This window comes from Globicephala melas, chromosome 4 (assembly GCF_963455315.2).
Source record: "Globicephala melas chromosome 4, mGloMel1.2, whole genome shotgun sequence".
NCBI lineage: Eukaryota > Metazoa > Chordata > Mammalia > Artiodactyla > Delphinidae > Globicephala > Globicephala melas.
In genome coordinates this window covers 143,673,977-143,685,806 of record NC_083317.1, presented here as the reverse complement: position 1 = coordinate 143,685,806, position 11,830 = coordinate 143,673,977, and the positions used below count along the sequence as shown (strand labels likewise).

Below are 11,830 nucleotides of genomic sequence, written 5' to 3'. Positions count from 1 at the left end.
CCTGGTGCATCTCCAGTCAGGAGACCCATGCAGAAGAAAAAGATCAGACTCATGTCTTCTAAAACAGTATCTTCCGAACCAAATGATACTACATACTAACAAGCTGATGTGTGTTGTTCTTCGGATTAGCACAGGAGAGCAGATATCTTTATTGGAATAATTCTTCCATTTTGTCATTTGAGGTCAAAACCAGATGTTTGAGATGAGAACTAGATCTTTGAAATTCCCAGAAGGACAAAATTCCGACTGATCTCTAACAAGAGATTATATTGGGTATTCCTAATTGGTTTAGGATGGAAATACTAAGAAATGGCTATTGATTGCCTTGTTTCCAAAAGCTGTATGAACTTTCATTCTCAATACAGGAAAAATAACATGATCGCAATGTGATTGGCCATCATCCTCTAAGATTTCAAGGAGCAAGGAGATTTTATGATTTTCTAAGTCCCCTCCAAGACATCCTTCATCAAAACTAGTTACGCTTAGATTTTTTTTTTTCTTACTTACGGATCCAGTGTGTAGAAAGCTTCTTAGTACGTAGTATCATTTGGTTTGGAAAATACTGTTTTAGAAGACATATAAGTAGAAAACTTCATTGAATCTTTGGTATAATTCACAAGGCAGTAATACTTAACAATAACCAACTTTTAAGGGATGTCCATTTATGGCAAGCACTATGCTAAATAAGTCTTGTACGTGTCAAAAGAGTGCTATAAGGTAGGTATTATTATAATTTACAGTTTATGTCTTAGAACGCTAACATTCAGAAATCTTTAATTATTCACTCAAAGTTAAATACAAGTGCCTGACTGCCAAGTCTTTGTTCTTAAAATGCTGTACTGCAAGAGGGAAGAGATATGGGAACATATGTATATGTATAACTGATTCACTTTGTTATAAAGCAGAAACTAACACACCATTGTAAGCAATCGTACCCCAATAAAGATGTTAAAAAAAAAAATGCTGTACTATGCATCATTACAATAAGGCAAGTCCTCCCTCGCTGCAACAGTTTATCAAGATAAACTTTGGCCCCTAAAAAGACGGATTTTTTTTCAGTTTAGAAAAACCTATCTCAGTCCTCAAAATATGAAAGATAAAACGTATTTGTATGAATTATTTATTATCAACACTGGAAACTATGGAAATATTAATAGATTACCAACACATAATATCATATATAGTTGAAAAAGAATTTCTGTTGATCAAAACCACAAAACAGTTCACCCTCAGGAAAGCGTTTAACCGAACTACTGATACTATACTCTCGGGATAAATAAAGAAAAACAGTAAAATCTTGAAAAACACCCATTTCAATAACATACGTGATTCTGACAGGATTCTCTTCATTTATTTGGCCTGTGGTATTGATAACATGCCCACAAAAAAAGGAAAAATAGCTATGGCTGAAAATATGGATCTTATTTAAACACTCATAAAAATTCCTATTTCCACACCCAGTATCCTGGGTGTTTTGTTTTTATTTTTTGGTGGCCAAACAACATAAATTTACTTCATGTGACAACTGGTAAAGTTGGGCATTTCCATTTAAAAGGGTGTTGAGCTAGCCTCTTTGCCTTCCAACTAACTATCTTCGAAGTTAGAAAAGCTTACAACCATGATGAAAATGAATACAACTGATGGAAGGCCAGCGTCTGGAAGGAGTTCCTAACTATAAAGCTACGGAACTGGATGGAGAAAAACCAGAGTGTGAGCAACTGATGCTTTGCCCCATGGGGTAGAGCATCCCTTCCTGCTTAAAAGGGTGGAAAGAACGGAGTAAATACTTCATCCCTTTTCCACTTTCCCCAGCTGGACCTGGTGCAATAAGGAAAATGAGCAGCACTGTCCTACATGATTCTGCCTTTCAGGGTTTCCAAAGGAAGAACTTTTGATTTTTTACAACCGTACTGAAACTTTAGCTGCCAGAACGTGGTAGGATTGGGGACTAGGAAGGTGTTCAGCTGGGGGAGGGTTGTAGCTGGGCGGTGCCTTTTACCTCTAGTCCTAAGAAACAAAGAGGACCGGAGGGAAAGCCTGGTAGGCTGTGGACTGAATTGTGTTCCCCCAAATTCATATGTTGAAGCCCCAGCCTCCACTGTGATTAATTTTGAAGACAGGGCTTTTATGGAGGTAATTCAGTTGAAATGAGGTCATAAGAGTGGAGCTGTGATCCCAAAGGATTAGTGTCCTTATAAGAAGAGACACTGGAGAGCTTTCTCTCTCTTCCCTTCCCCCTCCATCCCTCACTCCCTCCCCTTCTCTCCCTCCCCACCATGTGAGGACACAGTGAGAAGGCAGCTGTGTGCAAGCCAGGAAGAGAGCTTTAACCAGAAATCCAATCAGCTGGCCCTCCATCTTGGACTTGTAGCCTCCCCAAAACTGTAAGAAAATAAGTTTTTGTTGTTTAAGCCACACAGTCTATGGCATTTTGTTTTGGCAGCTCAAGGTGACTAAGGCGCGCTATACAGAGGGAGTCATCTCGTCGTGTGTTTATCACTTTAGCCCTACAACGAATTGGGCAGTGATGGCAAGAACAGACTCCAGATCAGTGCCCTAAGTGATCCCTGGTATGCAAAGAATTATGAAAATTTAGCAAATAACATTAAAGAGTACCACAACACATAAGGAAAACAGTCATGTTCATGAGTAGAAGATGTGATATTGTCAAGATGCTAGTTTGAGGCATTCCAGAAAAGAAACAACAAGATTTTCTGTAGCTCAACAAGTTTTTTCTAAAACTTATATGGCAGAACAAAGGACCAAGGTACTCACAAAGAACACTCAGGAGGAAAAAAAACTCTTAGGAAGACTTGCTGTACATGATATTAAGACTCGGTATAAAACTAATAAGTAAGACCAATGTATTTGGTGCAAAGATAGACAAATAGAACTGCATAGGGATCCCAGAACCAGTACAACATGTATGTGGAAACTTGTTATTTAACAGAGCTGACATTTCAGATCAGTGGGGAAAAAATAGATGGTTGACTCTGTGGAGAAAAGGTGAAGTTAGATCCCTATCTCACACCATGTATAAAAATCAATTCCAGGTGGATTAATGATTTATACATAAAAGGCAAAATTTCAAAACTTTTAGAACCAATATAGGACAGTACCTTTATGACATCAAGATTAATAAAGTAGAATGCAAATCAAATGAAAGCCTAAGTAGCAATGTTAATATCAGACAAAAAAAAAGATCAAGGCATAAAAGATAAAGAGCAAAAATATATGCTAGAAAATGGAAAAGCATGAACATATGCACCTAAGAATATAGACTCAAAAAATGTAGAGGAATAACTGAGAGAAAGAAAGTGAAAAATAGATACATCAACAATTGGAATTGAAGATTTCAACATGTTTCTCTCAGAACCAAATAAATTAAACGTAGCAAAAATAGGGGGAAAATAGCTATCAAAACTAATGTATAGATCTATATGAAAGTTGACACCCAAGAAAGAGAGAAAACAGATTTCTTATAATAGAGAACACTCACAAAAATTAATTATGTAGAGCAACACAATGAAAACCTCAATAAATTTTTAAAAATTAATATCAGGACATGGAGGGGATGAGTGAAATAGGTGAGAGAGATTAAGAGGTACACACTCCCAGTTACAAAATAAATGAGTCACAGGTATGAAACGTATAGCATGGGGAATATAGTCAATAGCATTGTAATAACTTTGGTGACAGATGGTAACCAGGCATATCATGGTGATCATTTTGTAATGGATAGAAATACTGAATCACTGTATTCTACACCTGAAACTAACGTAGTGTTTTAGGTTAATTATACTTCAACAACAACAACAAAAAATGGAAACTATGTGAGTTCATGGATGTGTCAATTAACTTGATTGTAGTAATCATTTCACAGTATATACATATATTAAATCATCATGTTGGACACCTTTAAAAATCACATTGTACAGCTAAGTATACACAATTTTTATTTGTCAATAACACCTCATTAAAGCTAGAAAAAAATTAAATTTAAAAAATTAATACCAAATCTATTATATTATCTGAACATTAGGAAGAAATTGGAGAACAATAACAAAACAATAAATTTAAAAGCTGCATATGTATAGAAACTAAATAACTTGCCACTAACCAGCCCCTCCACCAAAGGAAAAAAATCATAAGGGAAGTCTAAAATCACTAAGAGGTGGAAAACTATGTAAACATTTTATCAAAAATTTTAGGTCAGGGCTAAAGTGATATGCAGTAGGAAATTTATAGCTGTTAAATGAATACAGCAGAAAGCAGAAAATATTTTTTAAAATTAACAGTGAAGGAAGTTGGGAAAACAGCAATAAAGAAAATCCAATGAAACTAGAAGGAAGGCAATAATAAAAACAAGTAAAATAATTAAAGAAATAAAAAACACAGAAACAATCATGAAGATTAATAAAATCAAAAGCTGTTATTCTGAAAAGATTAATAAGGTAGCATGCTGACAAGAAAATTAAATATCCCATTCACTTATGAACATGGATCCAAAGTTAATTAAATAGATGACAGAACAAAACCTTCTAGCTAATGTCATCAACAATATTGTTTTTTAAAAAAGTCATGAATAAGTAGAGTTTATCCCGGTAATGCAAGAAAGTTTTGATATCAGGAAATCTATCAGTGCAACCTACCATGGTAAGGAATTAAAGAAGGAAAACGGTATGATTACTTCAATAGATGCCGAAAAAGTAATGGTAAATGTTTATCATTATTTTTTTATTAAAACACCCGGAAAACTAGAAATAGAGTGAAGCTTCCTAAATTTATAAATATCTGTATATCTAAAAAAACAGTAACAAACAATATACCAAAATGGAAAAACCATAGACACATTCCAATAAAGACTGTAATCCGGAAAAGAATGCTGCCACCACGACCATCAAACATAGGACTTAAAGTCTTGTCCAATGGTATATGCAAAGCAAAAGAAATAAGAGGTGTAAGCATTATTTCCCAGACATGATTATTTCCATTGAACACACAGAAGAATCAATAAACCTTTAAATTAATGACAGAGTACAGCCAGATTGGTATACAGTTATTCCTCTAACCCTTGTGCACTGTTGGTGGGAATGTAAACTGGTGCAGCCACTGTGGACAACAGTATGGAGGTGTCTCAGAAAACTACAAATAGAGCTACCATAGGATCCAGCAATCCACTCCTGGGTATACATCTGAAAGAAACAAAAACACTAACTGAAAAAGATACATGCATCCCCAGTGTTCACAGCAGCACTATTTACAGCAGCCAAGACATGGAAACAACCTAACTGTCCATCAACAGAGGAATGGATAAAGAAGATGTGGTACATGTATACAGTGGAATACTTACTCAGCCATAAAAAAGAACAAAATAATGTCATTTGCAGCAATATGGATGGACTTAGAGGGCATTATGCTAAGTGAAATAAGAGACAGAGAAAGATAAATACTGTATGATATCACTTGTATGTGGAATCTAAAAAAATTCCACAAACTAGTGAATATAACAAAAAAGAAGCAGATTCACAGATATAGAGAACAAACTAGTGTTACCAGGGGGAAGGGGCAACAAAGGGGGGTGAGGGGGAGGTACAAACTGTTGGGTGTAAGATAGGCTATAATGATGTTGTACAACACAGGGAACATAGCCAACGTTTTGTAATAACTGTAAAGGGAAAGTAACGTTTAAAAATTGTATAAAACATTTAAAAATTAGATTAAAAACTCATTCCTCTACACCAGCAATACCAAATAGATGATAAGATATAGACTACAGATAAGAAGGTATAGACTACAGACAATATAAGGAAAAATATGACATGGCTCAAAATAGCAATTAAAAATGTAAAGTATGTGTCAGGATCAAACGGAGAGATAAACGATTTTTAGCTTTTCAAATGGAGAAAATGAAAGTGGTGGATTAGTTTCAAAAGTGACGGAAGAGCTGAACAGCAAGATAGTACAGTGAGCAACTCAGACACCAGCGTCAGAAAGAACCCACTCCCACTGCTGAGTGAGGAAGGGGCGTATCACCAGGCAGCAGCTGGGACCAGGGGCGCCAAGGGGAACTGCAGCCTGAAAGAGGCAGAGGGAATCACTGTGGCTTCTTTCTCCCTCTTGTCCCCCAATCTCCCAGCTCTGCTTCCAGCCCCTCATCCATCTGAGTAGGAGCCAGCAGTCGCGGAGCGGGGAAAGCAGGTCTCATCTCCGCACTGCAGCTCCTTTCTGGTGGAACCACTTCACAGCTCTTGCCTCTGTGTTCACTGACAGCTTCCTGCATCACTTGGAAGTACAGTCTTCCAGCTCTTGCTAGGATCTCGATCCTCCCCATCTCTTTTTTGTTTTCCTTAACCCTGCCCACAAAACTGTAAAAAGAATCTTCGCTAAACTTTTCAGTCCTCTGAGGGGCCATTTGTTTCCTGAATTAGAAATGCTAAGTAGGAAATGTTAACTAACACATAGTACACTAATAAATCAGAGATTCCTCACACTCTGCTCCTAAACCGTATTTTCCTCCAGAATCACCTTCCGCTGTCAGGGGGAAAAAAAAAAAAAAAAAAAAAAAATTCAGACCCTAGAAGAACAATGAGAGGATTCTTTCCTAAAATTTGAAATAAGATTTAATTTAGTCCATTAAAAATGCAACTCTCTGGGGTGTGCTCAGAGCAGGGGGCCTGAAGAAATATGGCTGTTCTGTTTACAACACACCAGACAGGAATCTGGGTTCATTGTGATAAGGGGCACAAAATTTGTGGCCTTCCTATGAACAAATACCCGACATGTGTCCCCTGAACTTCCACGTGGCTGTTGCGCAGGACCAGTGGGACAGGGCTCAATATTGGAAGGAAAACTACAGTATTCAGTGGGGGAGTTTGCCACCTAGAGCCTGTCCGGTCCATGCGTGGGTAGGCCATGGGTGGTCTTATAGACATAAAGGCTTCAAACCTCTCTTTTCAAGGAAAATAAAAAGAAAAAGAAAAAGAAAAATAGATTGTATATGCCAATCTGGAAAAGGCAAAATTATGGAGACAACAAAAAGATCAGTGGCTGTCAAGAGTTTGGGGGGTGAGGGGAGATGAATACACAGAGGACAGAAGTTTTTATGAGCAGTGAAAATACTTTGCATGACATTATAGTGACGGATGTATGTCATCCTACTTCTGTCCAAACCCATAGAATGTGCAACAGGATTCACTTCACTAAAGTGAGCCCTAAGGTGAACTGCGAACTTTGGTGATTATGTGTCAATGCAGTTCATCCTTGGTTTAAAAAAAAAAAAAAAAGGTACCACTCTGTTGATAATGGGTATGCATGTGAGGGGAGGGGGTATATAGGGAATTTCTGTATCTTCCTGTCAATTTTGTTATAATCCTGAAACTGCGTAAAAAAAAAAAAAAAACTCAAAAAAAATTAACACTCAGGGTAGAAGTTATTCGCAAAACTTTCGTTTCATTTTTATATATGTATACATGTTATATATGTGTGTGTTTGTTGTACTGTGATATAAAGTGTATTTTTTAGATCAAAAAAGTTTGCAGGCCACTGTAGTTAAGTTATACTGGCTAATAAAAGCACAAATTAACCTCAAAATAAAAAATGCAACTTTCTTTTCAAAACTTCTTCCTCCAGTTAAGAAAGTACTTCAACAGCAGTTTGACATTTGTGTTTCCTTAAGCAGCATTGAAAGGGTGAAGAGCTTTAAAAAACAACCAAAAAATAAATAAAATTGTAAAAGTCCTCTGTAGGACACACTGCACCAAGTGCTTCCAATCACTGGTCTCCAATGACCGTCAAACAAAAATTCTGTTTAATTTCTTTCACTGTTTTTCTCTTTTTTAATCTTCTTGACTTTGAATTTTTAAAAATGAATAATTTAGAGAAGGCTGAAGCTGTCATCAGTAAATTTTATTGTTCCTTCTTTAGATAGCTATACTACGGGGCATAAGTGCATTCATCATAGATATTTTCATTCATTACAGATATTCTCAATTTCTGAACAAATTCCTTGAAAAGAGTGAAAAGAGTTATGTGTCAATTTCATAGAAGATATTGTGAATTAAATCATTTCTGTATGCAGGGAAAAATCCAAATCTACCAATATTAATGCTACGTGTCACTTTTAGTATTAAAGTTTTACTCCTACTCTTGAAATACTTCCATCTGTACTCTCAAGACCCTGCTACCAACCCAAACAGGTCCCTTGTCTAAATTGTTTTTTCTACCTGTGTCATTGACTCGTATCTTGATTGTCAATTTAGATAAAATTAAATTGATTTTATAGAGTTTGGGGGTATATGTTCAGGCTACTTCCGGTAGAAATTTTACTATATACCTCCTTGGTGAAAGTTCAAGCCACTTAGGTCATAAAATGGACAAAAAAAGTCTCTGGATCCCTTGTGAGTCTCTTTATTTCCTTAAGGGAATACTCTCAAAGGCCTTTTTCAGTCAAAAAAAAAAGCTGATGATTAATTTTTTTAAAAAACTAACGCAATATCTTCATTCTATGTTGTAAAATGTCTAAATTCAGAGTCACTTTCTTCATCACAAGCTGTATGTTCATCATAGAGTTTGATTTGTACATATATGAGTAGCTACTGGATAGAGCTGAATTTTTTTTTAAATCTGTGATAGAATAATTCAACCTTGCAAGTTACTCTCTATCATTACGAAGAAGAACTTCACCCAAGATTTTTCCTTATGATGTTTCATTACTTTTCCTCCAAGAAGGACAATAATTCAATTTCTGACTTGAGAGATTCCAAGTAACTCCTTCAACTGTCTATGCTATTTACAGAGTAGAGGAAGAATTTAAGGTCATTTTCCATTTTCTAGAAATGTGTTGTTTTTGTGTGCGTGTTAAAAATATCCTATTAAACACTCTGAGAAGACAGAGAAGCTAATGTTTCAGACAAGGTGTCCCTTTGAAGGGTGCCGCATCCGTTGATGTTTTCAAGGGCACTATGGCCTCACAGTCAGGAATCACACCTACAGTAAAATCTTACAGACCTGGCCCCATCTGTATAAGAAACCTGACTTTTTTTTTTTTTTTTTTTTTTGCGGTACGTGGGCCTCTCACTGTTGTGGCCTCTCCCGTTGCGGAGCACAGGCTCAGCGGCCATGGCTCACGGGGCCAGCAGTTCCACGGCATGTGGGATCCTCCCGGACTGGGGCACGAACCCGCGTCCCCTGCATCAGCAGGCGGACTCTCAACCACTGCGCCACCAGGAAAGCCCCAGAAACCTGACTTTTTTTTCTTACTTGATTATGTTATTTCCGGCAAATACTCATATATTGTAGAAAATTACTTTACACAATTGGACTTTAAGTATATCTGTAATATATAATATTCACTTCAAAAAGCTATTGCCTGGTGTTTCTCAACACAAAGATCAGCGAGTATAATTTTTTATCTACCATACTTCAGCAAATGTTTAAATACGTATCTAAGTTCAAGGTCATAGGCTTCTGTGGCTAATAATCAAGTCACAAGTTGGGATGAGAGAAGTGTTCCCATCTGCTTCGTTCACTCCCAAGGTCATTGTGAGGAGCTCAGGGAAAAGCTGAGTCTGTTACAGATCTTAGTAATTTTGGGTGGGGCATAGTTTTCATCAACCCAAAAAAAAAGGTTAGGAAAAGAAGCGTAGAAAAATAAATATAAATGATGATAACAGAAACAATGCCCTTAAACTCAAGAACATTTTCAACTTCCAAATAATTAACTATGTTGACTTTTAAAAGAACTTTAATCCATCATCTGTATCCAAAAATACTAAGTCAAAATGTTCTATAAAGTTCCCACAAAATAAATTACTCAAACTTTAAATACAGTTAACAATTTTTCTTCAAATTTGGCTTCCTTTTCATTTCTCATTAAGAGCTGAAATCCTGCCAAAGTTGAAATGTATAGTTTTACCTATTTTTAGTTAAAGTTTAAAAGACATTTTCATGATTTTTTTTCATTGCCTCCCATGCAAAAAGATTCTGGATAACCTGTTCAAGGTTCCCTCAAATAGGCTAGGATTTTGTTCAAGCAAGAAAATTTTAACCTCACTACCATTCTTTAGTTAGTTTTTCCAGTAAAAATTTTTGTTTCGTTTTTCTGATCCTCTTCATCAGAGAAGTGGAGCAATGTGGGGAAAATAGTGTTTAAGTTACTTCTTTAAACTTATTCCTTTACATTTAAGTAAACTACTTTGACTCTTAACTACTGTTAATGCAACATTGAAGACTAGATTTCAGATGAGACTTAGCTATAGAGGAAAGAACTGACCTCTAAACTAGGCAAGTAGGAAAGAAGCTAGTATGATACTTCTGTTTAAACAGTGTCTATAAATGACTACTAAATCAGACTCTCACTCTTAAGAAATGTTTTCAATTTTTACTTTCTATAGTTTGTTAGAAAAACAAAGTCTGTTGAATGTGCTTTTTAAGCTAAATATTCTCCTACCCTTATTCTGATTCTTCCCTGTTACCCTCCTTAACACCCATCACATTAAAGCCAGTCTTTTGTAGTGATTTCCATTTCTTCCATTTTGATAAATACCAATTAATCACTAATAAATAGAGCTCATAATCACTAATAAATAATTCAAACTGGCCATCGCTACAACCAAAGTATGGAAACAAAAGCAAATCATCCAAACTGACTTACAGTTTTACTGAAGGTATGTTGACTACAGTAAGATCCAGAAATTCCACTTACAGATATATATCTGAGATAAATAAGTACGTATGTTCACCAAAAAGCATGTTCAAAAATGTTCATAGTAGTGTTATACAGAATATCCAAAAACTGAAAATAATCCAAATGTATCTTTTTTACTGCAGTAAAAAGGTTAAATAATAAACAAATTTGGCAATGTGGCAGGGTACAAGATAAGTATTTTTAGACATCTGACAAGGGGTTAATATCCAAAATATACAAACTGACATAAAAAATCAATGACCTGATTTTAAAATGGGCAGAGGACCTGAACAGACATTTTTCTAAAGAACATGTACAAATGGCAACAGGCACATGAGAAGATGCTCAACATCACCAATCCTAAGGGAAATGCAAATCAAAACCACAATGACAGGGAATTCCCTGGTGGTCCAGTGGTAAAGAATCTGCCTTCCAATGCAGGGGACGCGCGTTCGATCCCTGGTCGGGGAACTAACATCCCACATGCCGTATGGCAACTAAGCCCAGCGCGCAACAGCTACTGAGCTCGTGAGCCTCAAGGAGAGAGCCCGTGTGCCGCAAACTACAGAGCCCACATGCCACCTGGGTGCCACAACAAAGAGCCCTCGAGGCAACAAAAGATCCCGCATGCCTCAGTGAAGTTCCCGTGTGCTACAACTAAGACCCAACGCTGCCAAATAAATAAATAAATTTTTTTTTAAAAAAAGCACAGTGATATACCACTTATACATGACAAAATGGCTATCTTCAAAAAGACAATGAACAACAAGTGTTTGTGGGGATGTGAGGAAAGGGAACCCTTATACACTGCTGGTGGGGAGGTAAATTGGTACATCCACTGTGGAAAAGAGTATGGAGGTTCCTCAAGCAATTAAAAATAGAACAATAGAAAAATACAATCCAGCAATTTCACTTCTTGGTATTTACTCAAAGAAAACAAAAACACTAATTTGAGAAGATATAGGCACACCAGGATTTATTGCAGACTAATTTACAATAGTCATGATACAGAAGCAACTCAAGTATCCATTGATAGATGAATAGACAAAGGAGATCTGGCATGTATATGCAATGGAATATTACTCAAACATAAAACAAAAAGAAATTCTTGCCATTTGAGACAACATGGAGGACATTATGCTA

The 11,830-nt window shown here is 36.3% G+C and overlaps 1 non-coding gene across 1 annotated transcript; it reads left to right on the top strand.

Annotated features, from left to right (window-relative positions):
- Window positions 1-6,654: 6,654 nt before the first annotated feature.
- LOC115863536 (small nucleolar RNA SNORA11) lies at window positions 6,655-6,786 on the top strand. Its single transcript, XR_004043573.1, has one exon. It is a non-coding gene; the product is annotated as a small nucleolar RNA SNORA11 (small nucleolar RNA).
- Window positions 6,787-11,830: the final 5,044 nt, after the last annotated feature.